The sequence below is a fragment of the Neovison vison genome, chromosome 4 (genome assembly GCF_020171115.1).
Source record: "Neovison vison isolate M4711 chromosome 4, ASM_NN_V1, whole genome shotgun sequence".
Classification (NCBI taxonomy): domain Eukaryota; kingdom Metazoa; phylum Chordata; class Mammalia; order Carnivora; family Mustelidae; genus Neogale; species Neogale vison.
In genome coordinates, this window is record NC_058094.1 from 155,729,450 (window position 1) to 155,744,775 (window position 15,326).

General features: G+C 39.3%; 1 protein-coding gene across 5 annotated transcripts in view; it reads right to left on the reverse strand.

Moving 5' to 3' along the window:
• SLC25A40 (solute carrier family 25 member 40) overlaps positions 1–15,230 on the reverse strand; it is a 53,866-nt gene extending 38,636 nt beyond the window's left edge. For 3 of the 5 annotated variants that reach the window (XM_044245955.1, XM_044245956.1, XM_044245951.1), the window contains exon 1: positions 15,023–15,230. The gene's annotated coding sequence lies outside the window, so the exon portion shown is untranslated. Of the gene's footprint in view, positions 1–10,288; positions 10,308–14,585; positions 14,605–15,022 lie in introns of those variants that run through there. The other 2 variants (XM_044245954.1, XM_044245953.1) reach the window with 2 other exon arrangements.
• Between the last annotated feature and the right edge of the window lie 96 nt (positions 15,231–15,326).

The window sequence follows — 15,326 nt, forward strand, 5'->3', positions numbered from 1 at the left end:
CCACCTCACACCTGTCAGAATGGCTAAAACTAGTAACACAGGAAACAATAGGTGTTGGCACAGATGTGGAGAAAGGGGAACCCTCTTACACTGTTGGTGGGAATGCAAGCTCCTGCAGCCACTCTGGAAAACAGTACAGAAGTTCCTAAAAAAGTTAAAAATAGAACTACCCTTATCTAGCAATTACAGTAATAGGTATTTATCCAAATAATACAAAAGTATTGATTTGAAAGGGCACAGGCACCCTGGTATTTATAGCAGCATTATCAACAAAAGCCAAATTATGGAAAGAGCCCAAATGTCCACTGACTGAAGAACAGATAAAGGAGATGTGGGGGATATGTGTGTGGGGACACACACACACACACACACACACGAATATTAGTCATCAAAAGGAATGAAATCTTGCCCTTTGCAATGATGTGGATGAAGCGAGAGTGCATTATGCTAAGCAAAATAAGTCAGAGAAAGACAAATGCCACTGTGATGTCACTCACGTGGAATTTAAGAAACAAAACAGATGAACGTAAGGAAAAAAAAAGAGAGGGAAGTAAACCATTAAACACTCTTAATTATAAAAAACAAACTAAGGGTTGATGGAGGGGAAATGGGCAGGGAATGGGCCAAATGGATGATGGGTATTAAGGAGGGCACTTATGTTGAGAACTGGGTGTTATATGTGAGGAATCACTAAATTCAACTCCTGAAACCAGTATTATACTATATGTTACCTAGAATTTAAAAATTTGAGGGACGCCTGGGTGGCTCAGTTGGTTAAGCGGCTATCTTTGGCTCAGGTCATGATCCCAGCGTCCTGGGATTGAGTCCCACATCAGGCTCCTTGCTCAGTAGGGAGCCTGCTTCTCCCTCTGCCTCTGCCTTTTTGTTTTGTTGATGGTTTCCCTTGATCTGCAAGAGGATTTTGGTTTCATGTAGTCCTAACTGCTTATTTTTGTTTTTTCCCTAAAGAAGAATGATCCAGAAAAAAATATTGCAAGACCGACACCTGAAAGTTTACTATGTTGTTGTTAAGTTTTATGGTTCCAGGTCTTATATTTAGGTCTGTAATCCATTTTATCTCTGTACATGGTATAAAAAGTGGTCCAGCTTTGTTCTTTCACACATACCCATCTAGTTTTCCCAACACCATTTTTTGAAGAGACTGCCATCCCCTCATTGTATTATTCTTACCTATTTTGTTACAGATCAAGTGACCATGTTAAGTGTGAGTTTATTTCTGGGTTGTTCCACTGTTCCATGTGATCTATCCTGTTTCACTCTTCCATTACCATACTACTTTGGTTACTCAAACTTTACAGTATACTTTAAAATCTAGAATTATAACATCTTCAGCTTTGTTCTTTCTCAAGATTGCTTTGGCTATTCAGGGCCTTCTGTGGTTCCATGAAAATTTTATTATTTGTTTCAGTTCTGTGAGAAATGCTATTGGTATTTTTGTAGAGATTGCATTGAATCTGTAGACTGCTAAGAATAGCACGAACATTTTAACATACTAACATAAAATATTAACATAAAAACATTAATTCCTCCAATTCATGAGCATGAAGTAACTGGAGTTGATAAACAAATGAGAGCAGTGGCAAAGGTAACAAGGATAAATATAAAATGGATAAAACAATAAAGTACATCTCTGCTTATAAGCATACAATAATATATAAAGATTAATCTGTATGACTACAAAGGCACAAAGAAGGTAAGGAATGGAGCTATAAGAAAGCAAATTTTTGTATACTAAGATTAAATTGGTATTAATCTGAACCAGATTGTTATAAGTTAAAATACTAATTGTAATCACCTCAGAAGCCACCAAACACCTCCCTCAAAACAGAAAACCCCACACACATCCACAAAATGTACTAGAAGAGGTGGAGCTCTGGTCCAAGATGGTGACAAAGGAAGACCCTGAACTCTCCTTTGGACATACTAAATCTACATCTATTTATAGAGTAGTTCCTCTTAAAGAACCAAGGGCTGACTGAACAGCTTCTGCACAAAAAAAGAACATATAAAGAAAGGCTAGAGAGACCACACACAAGACAGCAGGAGAGATGGACAGAAGATAATGAAGGGAACCCCCAAATGCAGGGGACTGTAATGGAAGTGTAGGAGTGCTGACAATACTGATTCCATCTTTAGACCACCATCTTGTTCATTTCACTTAATGGTCCTTCTTGGGCTATGCATTTCAGGCCCCTTGGAGACTCAATCTACATACCTTAGAAATGCTTGCCAAGCTCAGGATAGGGGAAGGCTTAATTTGTCCCTCCATGAATCTGTTAAGGATAACAGTCTTTCCCATTCCTCACACATAGGAGGTGCCACAAGATCTAATTAAAGGTTACTGTCAATCAGGTGCTCACGAATCCCTTGAGCTACATGCAAACCCTTTAGCCTCACTACAATACCCTTTGCATGTCCACTTATTCTATAAAATCTGTGTATTGAAGTCCAGACTTTGCAGAGAAAAACTATGTAGTTGCTGTGGATCATTCTCCACCTAAACCTCCCTTGTCAGTAAGTTACCCTGAATAAAACTCTGTGTAAACTGTACAAAACCGCCTATTTTGTTTTTCAGTCTCAAAGTACTTTCTCAGTTTGGGGGAGACTTTACTGTCCCTTCCCACTTTCTAAAAGGGAACGGAAAGTACTGAGGAACCTAAAGCAGATATGTCTGCCTTGGGGCATAGAAAAAAAAAGTCTCAGTTTAAGATATCCAGCCTTAGAATTCTATCAGCCAGGGAGCTGCTGGACCTCTCTTCACACTGGAGGAGCTGGTGAGTGCCACAGTTTATGTTTACCCTCTGCTCTGATAATGCAGACTGGAGCACAGTTCTGGGCACCATTGCTGGCCTGCCACCTCAGTGAGCCCTGCCATAGCTCCATATGCCCTGGGACACAGAAAAAAATGCATAGGTTTAAAAGAGCAACTAAAATATAAAAGATCCAGACCTAGACCTCCACCAAACAGCGAGGGAGCTACTGGAATTCTCTCTGGGTCAGTGGTGCTGGTGAGGTCCATGGTTTATGTCCCTCCACACTGACAGCATGCACAGGAGCAAGGTCTGGGTGCCACAGCTGGCCTATAGTTTCAATGAGTCCCAGGTCCAGCTACACCAGACCTATCAGTCCCACTAAGGCAGCTCCAGGGCCGTATACACCAGGAGACCCCTGGTGGGTGCTCACTACAGCTCTGGCTGTCATGCCAAGCTGACACAGACATAAGCACTGCAGAACACCTCAGGCCTACACCATTTCACTCCCAGCACAGAGTACTCTAGGACCTCCTGACTCATGCCTGCTTCAGCTCCAATCACTGCCCCTTCAGGGAGTGCCCCCAGGACACCCCAGCCCATGCTGGCCTTGGCTCCAATCATCCTGCCAAGGCACACTCTGCAGTGAGCACCCCTGGACACCCAGACTTGCAAACACTTCAGCTTCAGCTATCTTCCCAGGGCACCTGCTGGATGGAAAGCCCAGGGTCCACCCCAGTTCCAGCTCACTTTAGCTACAGCTATATTGCCGGAGTGCTCAGAATGCAGAGCACCCAGGGACACCCCAACTCGGGCTCCACCTCAAATTTATTTGTTACAGAGAACATGCCAGGAACCCCTGTTCTGTGCCCTGCCTCAGTCATCCCATTAGTGTGCCCTCTGCATGGGACAGGATACCCCACCCTGGACCCACTTCAGCTTTAGCTATGCTTGTCAGGGTGCCTTCTTCATGGAGAGCCCTGGAACTGCCCTGGCCCATGCCCATTTCAGCTTTGGTCATTCCACCAGGACAGCCCAATGTGGCATACTCTAGGACCCCCAGCACATGCTAGAGATAGTTCTAGCCAGTCAAAGTCACCAGGCACACATAGTCAACACAGGGTCTGACCATATAATAAGACCATACCCTCAAGTGTAAAAGTACTTACTCACTAATTCATAGAAACAAACACAGCAAAGTCAAGCAAATCAGGAGAGAGAAGTTGCTCCAAATGAAGGAATAAGAAAAAAAAAAAAAAGAAGAATAGAAATAAGAAGTATACCACATAGAGTGGAAAGCAATGATCACAAAGATGCTAACCAGACTGAAGAGAAAAGAACTGAGTGAGAACTTCAAAAAAGAGATAGAAAACTTAAAAAAAAAAAAAATCTAACAATTAAAATTTAAAAATGCAGTAATTGAAATGAAATATATATTACAGGGAATCAATAGTAGATACTTGGCTGCAGAAGAACAGTTATGCAACCTGCAAACAGGGTAACCGAAAGCATCCAAACTCAGCATCAGACAAAAAAAAAAAAAGAGAAAAAGAAAGAAAAAAATGAGAATAAGTTAAGGGATCTCTTAGACAACATCAAGTGAACAAAAGTTCACATTATAGGGCCTCCAAAAAGGAGAGAGAGACATAAAAGGACAGAAACCTTATGTGAAGAAATAATAGCTGAAAAACTCCCTAACTGGGGAAAGGAAACAGACATCCAGGATCTGGAAGCATAGAGAGTTCCAAACAAATGAACCCAAGGAGGGCCACAATAAGACAAATAAGCATTAAAATGACATATGTTAAAGATAGAAAATTTTAAAACTAGCAAGGAGGAAACAAAAAAAGTCACAGACAAGGGAAACACTGTAAGGCTAACTGCTGATTTTTCAGCAGAAATTTTGCAGGCCAGAAGAAAGTGGCATGATATATTCAGAGCTGAAAGGAAAAGACCTGTCACCAAGAATATTCAACTCAGAAAGGTTATCATTCAGAATTGAGGGAGCGATAGTTTCTCGATGAATGAAAGTTAGTGAGTTCATTACCACTAAACCAGCCTTACAAGAAATGTTAAAGGAATTTCTCTTAAGTGGAAAAGGTGATACTTAGAAGCAAAAAAATTATGAATAATAAGATGTAAAATATGACAACATATACATAAAAGATGGAAAAGTTTCTTTTAGAATGCAAAAAAAGTTCTTTTAGAATGTGTTTGGACTTAAAAGACCATCAATTAAATATAGATTGTTATATATCTAAGATTTTATACATGAACCTCATGGTAAACACAAACCAAAAACCTGTAATAGATACATAAAAAATAAAGAGAAAGCCAAGCAAAACACAGAAAGTCATCAATCACACGGAAAGAGAGCAAGAGAGAAAAAAAAGTAAGAGAATTACAAAAACAACCAAAAAATAATTAACAAAATGGCAATAAGTACACATTTAAATGCAAATGGTCTAAATGCTCCTATCAAAAGACACAGGGTGGAGGAATGGATAAAAAACCAAGACCCAACTATATGCTGACTATAGGAGACTAATTTCATACCTAAAGACACAAAAGATTGAAAGCAGAAGGATGGAAAAAAGATACCATACAAAGAAAAGAAAAAAAAAAAAAGCTGGGTTGTAAAAACTTAGAAAAATAAATTTTAAAAACGAAGACTGTAATAAGATACAAATAAGGAATTCACATGATGATAAAGAGGCAAATTCAAACAAGAAGGTTTAACAATTGTAAATACCCACAAACCTAACACTGGAGCATCTATATGCAGAAAGCAAACATTAAGGGGGGACTTTAACACCCCTTACATTAATGGGTAGATCATCCAGACAGAATATCAACAAGGAAACAGAGTCTTTGAAGAAAACATTAGACCAGATGGACCTAAAAGTATATACAGAACTTTCCATCCAAAAATGGAATACACATTCTTTTCAATTGCACGTGGAACATTCTCCAGGATAGACCACATTAAGGCCATGAAACAAGTCTTAATAAATCAGGAAGACTGAAATATCATGGATCTTTTCCAACTACAACAGTATGAAACCAGAAATCAATCACAAGAAAAATACAAGAAAACACATGTCGAGGCTACACAACATGCTACTAAATGGCCAATGGACACCAAGAAATCAGAGGAAATTAAAAAAAATATATCTAGACAAATAAAAATATAGTGGTCCAAAATCTTTGGGACATAAGAAAGGCAGTTCTAACAAATAAATTTAAATGATACAGCTCTACCTCAAGAAGAAAAACATTAAAAAAAAATCTAACTTTACACCTAAAGAAAAAAACCTACACCTAGGAGAATAAGGACAAAGCCCATGATGAGTAGAAAAAAGGAACTATGTAAGATCGAGAATAAATCAATGAAATAGAGACTAGAAAGAAAAAAAAAGCTGATTAAACCGAAGCTGGTTCTTTGAAAATATAAACAAAACGGATAAGCCTTTAGCCAAACTCATTAAAAAAGGATAGAAAATGAGAAATAAAGAATGTTAACAACTGACACCATAGAAATGCAAAAAATTCTAAGAGAATAATATGAAAAATTTGTATGTTTGGAATTTAGATAACCTACAAGAAATGGATAAACTAGAAATATACACTTTCCAAACCTGAATGAAGATACAGAAAATCTGAACAGACCAATTACTAGTAATGAAATGGAAACCATAATCAAACAACTTCCAACAAACAAAAGTCCAGACCCAGATGTATTCACAGGAGAATTTTACCAAACACTTAAAGAATGGTTAATAATACCTATTATCCTCAAACTATTCCAAAAAACAGAAGAGTAAAGAAAGTTTCCAAATACATTCTATGAGACCTTCATTACCCTATATCAAAACCAAACATATATTCTACAAAAAAATGAAAATCACAGGGCTATATCTCTAATGAACACAGATGCAAGGATCCTCAACATTGTATTAGCAAACGACACTCAACAATACATTAAAAAGATTATTCACAATGATCAAGTGGGATTTATTCCTGGGATGCAAGGATGGCTCAATATTCACAAATCAATCACTGTGATACACCGTATCAACAAAATAAATGACAAAAATCACATGATCATTTCAACAAATGCAGAAAAAGCATCTGACAAAATTCAACATTTATTCATAATAAAAACTCTCAAAAAGTTTGTTTTTTGTTTTTGTTTCTTTTAAAGGGGGAAAAAGGAGAGGGAGACAATCTTAAGGTGGCTCCATACCCAGCACAGAGCCTCATGCGGTGATCGATCTCATAATCCTGAGATTATAACATGAGTTGAAATCAGAAGTTGGATACTTAACTGACCGAGCCACCCCAAAAATGTGGGCTTATAGGTAATATACCTCAACATTATAAAGGCCAGATAGAAAGAATGGAAAACCCACAGTGAACATTACACTCAACAGTGAAAAATGGAGATATTTTCCTCTATGTTTAGGAACAAGAAAAGGAAGTTCACTCTTGCCACTCTTATTTAATATAGTACTGGAGTCCTAGCTGCAGGAACCAAACAAGAAAGACAAGGCATCCAAATTGGTAAAGAAGAAGTTAAACAGTCACCATTTGCTGATGTCATGATACTATACATAGAAAACTCTAAAGAGTCTACCAAAAAAACTTTTAGAATAAATGAATTCAGTAAAGCTGCAGGATGTAAGTTACATGCAGAAATCAGTAGCATTTCTATACACCGATAACAAAGTAGAAAAAACAGAAATTAAGGAAATAATTCCATTTACATTTATTCCAGAAAGGATAAAATATCTAGGAACAAACTTAACCGAGGAGATGAACGACTTGTACTCTGAAAACTATTTAACACTGATGAAATAAATTGAAGGCAACACAAAGAGAAAGATACCCATGCTGAAGGGCTGGAAGGATATTGTTAAAATGTCCATAATACCCAAAGCAATCTTCAGATTGAATGCAATCCCTATTAAAATGGCAACAGCAGGGACGCCTGGGTGGCTCATTTGGTTGGATGACTGCCTTCGGCTCCAGTCATGATCCCGGGTCCCAGGATCGAGTCCCGCATCAGGCTCCCAGCTCCATGGGGAGTCTGCTTCTCCCTCTGACCTTCTCCTCGCTCATGCTCTCTCTCACTGTCTCTCTCTCAAATAAATAAATAAAATCTTTAAAAATAAATAAATAAATAAATAAAATGGCAACAGCATTTTTTTTTTTTAAAGAACTAGATAGGTATTATCAAAATCTGTATCAAACCACCAAAGATCTCAAATAGGCAAAGTATCCTGTGAAGGAAGAACAAAGCTGGAGGCATCACAATCCCAGTTTTCAAGATATACTATAATGCTGTAGTAATGAAAAGAAAACATTATGGTGCTGGCACAAAAATAGACACACTTATCAGTGGAACAGAATAGACAGCCCAGGAATAAACCCAGATGTACATGGTCAATTAATGTACAACAAAGGCAGTACGAATAAACAATGGAGAAAAGACAGTCTCTTCAAAAATTGGTGCTGAGGAAACTGGATTGCTACATGCTAAAGAATGGAAATGGACCACTTTCTCACACTATACACAAAAATAAACTCAAAATAGATTAAGAACCTAAATGTGAGTCCCCAAACCAGAAAACTCCTAGAAGGAAACATAGGCAGTAATTTCCTTGACATAGACCAGAGCAACATTTTTGTAGAGGTCTCCTCAGGAAAGGGAAACAAAACCAAAAAGAAACTACTGGAACTACACTGATATAAAAAGCTTTCACCTGACAGAGGAAGTATCTACATAAGAAAAAGGAAATGTACCGAATGGGAGAAGATACAAGCAAATGATTATCCAGTACTACTGGAAGCAAAAATATAAAGAACTCACACAATTCAACACCAAAAACACAAACAATATGATTTTTAAAAAGGGCAGAGGATCCAGATAGACATTTTTCTAAATAAGACAAACAGATGGCTTACAGACTTACAAAAAGATCCTCAACACCAGTCATCATCAGGGAAATGCAAATCAAACCAGAGTGAGCTATCACCTTATTCCTGTTAGAATGGCTAGAATGAAAAAGACAAGAAATAACAAGCACTGAGGGAATGTGGGGGAAAAGGAACCCTTTTCCCACCAACACTGTTGTAGTGTTGTGGTGTAGCCACTGTGGAAAACAGCATGGAGGTTCCTCAAAAACTTAAACAGAAGTACATATCATCCAGTAATTCTACTGTGGTATATTTACCAAAAAAAACCCAAACAAACAAACAAAAACACCCAAACAAACAAACAAAAATCCAACAACAATAATTCAAAAATACATATACACCCTTATGTTTATTGCAGTCTTACTTATAATAGCCAAGATATGGAAGCAACCCAAGTATACATTAATAGATGAATGGATAAAAAAGATGCTATATATATTTACATATTATTAATGTAGTATTACTGAGCCATAAAAAGGGATGAGATCTTACCATCTTAATAACACAGATGGACCTGGAGGAGGTTATGCTAAGTGAAATAAATCAGCTGTAGAGACAAATACCATATGATTTCACATATATATGGAACAAGTACAGTGAACTGATGCCTGCCAGAGGGTAGGGGATGGGGGAATAGGCAAAATGGGTGAAGGAAAGTGAGAGATAGTCTTTCAGCTACGTATTGAAAAAGTTAATGGGATAAAAGATAGAATCAGGAATATAGTTAATGGTATTGTAATAGGGTTCTATGATATCTTTTGGTAGCTATACTTGTGGTAAGCATAGCATATTGTATAAATACCATGAGATAACACTTCACAGCAGTAAAAAGGTCATAATTTTTAAAAAAAGTAAAAAGAAAAAGAATGATAGTTATGTGGAGAAACGGGGAACCTTTTACATATGCTGGTGGGAAGGTAAAACCAGGCAGCCACTGTGGAAACGTTGGACAGTTCCTCAAAATGTTAAACACAAAATTTTCATATTGCCAAGCAATTCCAGTATTAGATATATAACTAAGAGAACTAAAAACATACAGCCTAACAAAAATTTGAAAGGTTCTGTATTTTGATTCCAGTAGTAATTACATGGTTATACATATTTATTAGAAGTCCATCTATACATTTAAAATGGGTCTATTTTATGAAACTATACCTGCCAAGGGATACATTCCACCATACCCAGTGGATGCCTGAAACCCCAGGCAGTAACAAACTCAACGTATTTGTTTTTATTTATAAAATTAAACTATCCTATCATAGGTGTGTGTATATAGGAAAACAAATACGTTGAGTTTGTTACTGCCTGGGGTTTCAGGCATCCACTGGGTATGGTGGAATGTATCCCTTGGCAGGTATAGTTATAAATTAGAAATTAACACATTAAGAAATCAGAAAGTAAATCACATTAACAAATTAACAGTAAACAAAAAAGAGAAATTAACAGTAAATAAAAACAGATCAATTATAATAATATATTAAAATAAAAATTCTGTTAATGTGGTCTCTTGCTGTCTCAAAATATCTTACTGTACTCACCCTCCTTCTTGTGATAATGTGAGATGATGAAGTGCCTGCGTGATCAGACAAAGTGAGGTTAATGAAGCATTAGGCTAATTCTGACCTTCTGACAATAGGTCAGAAGGAAAATCATCTGCTTCTGGGCCATGGTTGATGGAGGGTAACTGAAATCTGGGATAAGAAGGGACTACTTTATTAGAAACTTTTAAGATTTACATAATGAGATTTCTATGGGGTCTTATGTAGACCCATCTCACTGAGCATAACACGTGGCAGGTGCTCAATCAATGCAGAAGGAAAGATGAAAGTGGGATTAACAGATAGATTATTTCATAGTCATGGCTACATAGTATGTATTCTTTACCACCCTTAAGGTATTTACCCTCTAGTTCAGAATGACATATCACCTCTGAACCAACAGTTCCCACAGATGTCATAGTGACCTGCAAATCATATTGTCTGAATCCACTTTCAAATTCTGAATCCTCCTGTTTTGTTTTTTCTGCATTTTTTTACCCTTCACTGAAGTTGTGTTCAAGGTCTTGATACACTGAATTTCCCTGGTTTCTGAGCCCACCACTACCTGAGACAGGGACTCCAGTGCTACAGCTATCTTTTCATATGCTTAGTCTATAAAATTAACAACCACTGAAAACCATTAGGTCCTCCAACTCACCAGGGTACTGAGACTATGAGATGTGAAAATTAAATTTAAAAAATAGCAAGCAAGGGGCAGCTGGCTGGCTCAGTTATTAAACATCTGCCTTTGGCTCGGGTCAAGATCTCAGAGTCCTGGAATCAAGCCCTGCATGCTCCCTGCTTGGCAGGAAGCCTGCTTCTCTCTCTCCCACTCCCCCTGCTTGTGTCCCCTCTCTCACTGTTTCTCTCTCTGTCAAATAAATAAAATCTTTAAAAAAAAAAAAAAAAACAAGAGAACATATTTCAGAAGATAATATATCAATAGTTAGCATATAAATCAAATAGCAATAATACATAAAGCCCCAAATGAGCAGGAGATAAAGCTCAATCTAAGCTATGGGGCTTGCTATGAACAGGGAAGAGGAACAGTTGGAGAGGCTTAAGCAAAAGAAAGACAATAGGAAAGTGTGCCCAGAACAAAACACTCAAATTTGGATATATGTGTGAGGTAGTCTGAAAAAGGAGATTAGGCTTCATTTGGTAACCACAAAAAGATATGGGGCAGACTAAGCAGACAATTGTCTCCATTTATGATGTACTATAAGAGGTAAAATTGCCCAAGGTGATAAAACTTCTTAGGAATAGAGCCAGTACTGAATGAAATTCATTTCTCCTGATTTACAGCCAGATTTTCATTTACTTAGACAATGATTCTGCTCAGTGTTTTCTAACTTTGCTTAATACAACTCTTTAAACAAATGTCTCACCACAAATAACCTTGCCCCGTCCCCCATTCAGTTCTTCTTGAATGTATATCCTTCACCTGAAGCATACTTTAAGATATACTTTAACATAAACTTTATTATCTTACCAACAGTCCTGATTATTGACATAAGTAAGGGGGTTTCTACGCATCCAGGCCATAGATACATGACCAAGTCTTTCCTGTACCTACTAAAAGATCTGAATCCCAATAATATTTTTAAAAACTAATCTTGAATTACAGATTAGAAAATTATTGACCAGTAAAACAGACTTTTTGCTTATTCAGAGCTTGGCATTATCACTACAATGCAGTTAAGGGTGTGTCTAAAAGCTAGGATACAACTTTGCTACTGTTTCCCCATTATAATAAATATGAAAGGTAACTCAGTTTTCACTGGAACATAAAGTGAGTTTTCATTTTTTTTTCTTTAAGATTTTATTTATTTTCTTTGACAGAGAGAAACACAGCGAGAAAGAGAACAGAAGCAGGGGTAGTGGGAGAGGAAGAAGCAGGCTTCCCGCTAAGTGGAGAGCCCAACTCGATGGAATGTGGAGTTCGATCCCAGGACCCTGGGATCATGACCTGAGTTGAAGGCAGATGCTTAACAACCAAGCCACCCAGGTGCCCTGAGTTTTCATTTTTAATGTTCAACAGAAATATGTTTAAATCTTTCCCATATCCCCTAAACCTTCCAAAGACCCTATCCTCCCTTTCTATCACTATAATTCCCTACACTGACAAATTTTCTCAAAAGTATACCGTCTCCTCTTCAAGTCCCTTGTTCTTAACTAGTACTTCTATCTTAGTCATACATGTAAGTCCTACTAAAGAAAGAACTGACATCTTTTTTTTTTTTTAAGATTTTATTTATTTATTTGAGAAATAAAGTGAGAGGGGAAAAGAGAGAGCACACATGAAGGGGTGTGGGCAGAGGGTGAGGATAGCAGAGCCTCTGCTGAGCAGGGGGCCCAATATTGGGGGCTTGATACCAGGACCCTTAGATCATGACCCAGCCAAAGGCAGATGTTTAACCCACTGAGCCACCCAGGTGCCCCGGAAAACAATGACATCTTAAACACTAGAATCAAAGGCCCATTTTTCAAGTCTTGGCCTTTCTGAATTCTTGAAGATGGAGGAGCTGGTGCAGAGGTCACTAGAAGGGTAGTACTCACTGAGCTCTCACTGTGTGTACTAAGTAAGCTTTCAAAAATGTTTCATTTCTTCCTCACATCGGAAGTATTAATTACCCCCTTTTCTTAGATTAAAATTGAGACTCAAAACTACCCAAAGCCAGATAGTAAAGACTGCATGATCCCAATGTTTCTAATTCTGTGACTTTGGATGATAAGTTTTGTTCCCAGTTCTCTTCCTAACTCTCTGGCCTTTTCTCCATCTTTCTCACTATTTCATCATCGTCTACTCATCACTGCTTCTCTTATTTCCTATGCTCTCCCAGGCAATTTCATTTCCTTCCATGACTTTAACTACATTCTACATCCACGTTTCTCTCTTAAAGCTTTTTAAAGATATTTATTTATTTACTTGACAGAGATCACAAGTAGAGAGGCAGGCAGAGAGAGAGAGAGAGAGGAAGGGAAGCAGGCTCCCTGCTGAGCAGAGAGCCTGATGCGGGGCTCTATCCCAGGACCTTGGGATCATGACCTGAGCCAAAGGCAGAGGCTTTAACCCATTGAGCCACCCAGGTGCCCCTTAAAGCTTTTTATAAACAAAAAGTCTTATTCTCTTTCTGTAGTTCACATTTAAAAAAAAAAAAAAAAAAGATTATTTATTTATTTATTTATTTGACAGAGAAAGATCACAGATCGGCAGAGAGGCAAGTAGAGAGAGAGAAGCAGGCTCCCGGCTGAGCAGAGAGCCGGATGTGGAACTCGATCCCAGGACCCTGAGATCATGACCCGAGCAGGCAGTGGCTTAACCCACTGAGCCACCCAGGCGCCCCATGTAGTTCACATTTTTAAATTTTTTACTTTTTAATGAATATGCAATGTATTATTTCTTTCAGGGGTCTGTGATTCATAAGTCTTATATTTTACAAATAGGTTGTCTTCCCCAGATAGAACATCTAATGTTGAATATGTTTTGTTCAAACTACACCTCCTCCTGTCTCTAAAAATCTGATTCCCTTATGTATCATTTCGGAGCTGAAGGTCTGTATGTCTCTCAAATCAATCTTTTTCCTCTTTTCATCCCACCCCCACGTCTCTTCTGAGTTACAGACAGATATTACCAACTGCCTAATAATGATAGTTCCATGCTTCTCTCCCTAAGTCCTTCAACTAAAAGCCATCCACAACTAAACTCTAATTTCCCTTAGCAAACCTGAACCTCTTTGGAGTCTCCATTTTGGCTAAGGGTTATTACAATCCATCCTTGTCTATGCTTTACAGTACTTAATTGTGAAACAGTGATATTGGCACTAACTTCTTGCATCTCTATTAGTTCAAAAATCAACCATTACCAGCACTTGGGTGGTTCAGCCCATAAAGCTGCTGACTCTTGATTTAGGCCTAGGTCATGAGTTCAACCAGGGTTTGGACTTCACGCTGGGCCTGGAGCCTGCTTTACATTCTCTCTCTCAGTCCCTCCTCTCGCTCGCTCTCTTAAAAAATTAAATAAATAGATCAACCATTAAACAACGGAAAACTATTATGGCCAAAAGCTGATGAATGCAAAATCGCAGAAGGGTTAATGCTCTTCTTCCACAAGTCTATAAGCAGAAACAAACCCAGAACAATTCTGTGAAGCGGTTTTTCCCCACTTACAAAACAAAATGGACTTACTTTACAAAATATTTTAACATAATCCTTACTATAATCCCATTTTTACCTCCATTTCACAAGTGAAAAAAACTGGACTCAAAGGGATTAGGTAATTTAACCACAAACTTACGTGCTGCTACGTGGCAGGTCCAGACCCCAAACCCTAGCACTTGAGATTTCAAATTCCACTTATTATTGTTGAAACAAACTTCACAATAAAACGAGATTAGGTCTGTGCACAACCGAGGTCAAGGGAGCAGCACACAGTCAAATAGTACCAAACGGCCCAAGGCGCCCTGAACTCGCTCTAGGCTGGGTCCTACTCGGACCCCCGGCTCCGACGTCCCCGCCCAGGCCGCTCCCGGCCTGAAAGTCCCTCTGCGGCCTGTCTCGAGCAGGCAAGGTCGGCGGTGACCGCAGGAAAACCTCGCTCGGCGCCTCGGGGCGTGCTGGGCAGAGGCTGTCGCTGCCAACCAGCCCGGCCTGGCCCGAGGCTGAGTCCTAGTTGGGCCGCAGCCGCCACGCCTTCAGCCTCCCGGGCAGCCGACCCGCAGGCAAAAAGCGTACCTGGTGAAGGAGGCAGCTGGTGGGCACGCGGTCCCGGCGACCCTGGGCGGCGGGAATGACCCTGTTGGCGGGCTGGACTAGCCTCCGGGGCTAACTGCATTCACTGTGTTAGGTCAACAGGAGTCCCAAGGGCTCTTCAAGGGAGCGGAGGGACGCGAAGACACGGGTGAAGAGCGGGGGCCTGAAGCCTGAAAGACATCGCCATGGGGGAGGGGCGTGGGGGGGAGGGGCGTAGGGGGCGGAGGAGGCGGAGACCCGGCCCGTGGGGGCGGGGCGCACGGCGCGAGGAGGCGGGCACGTGGGG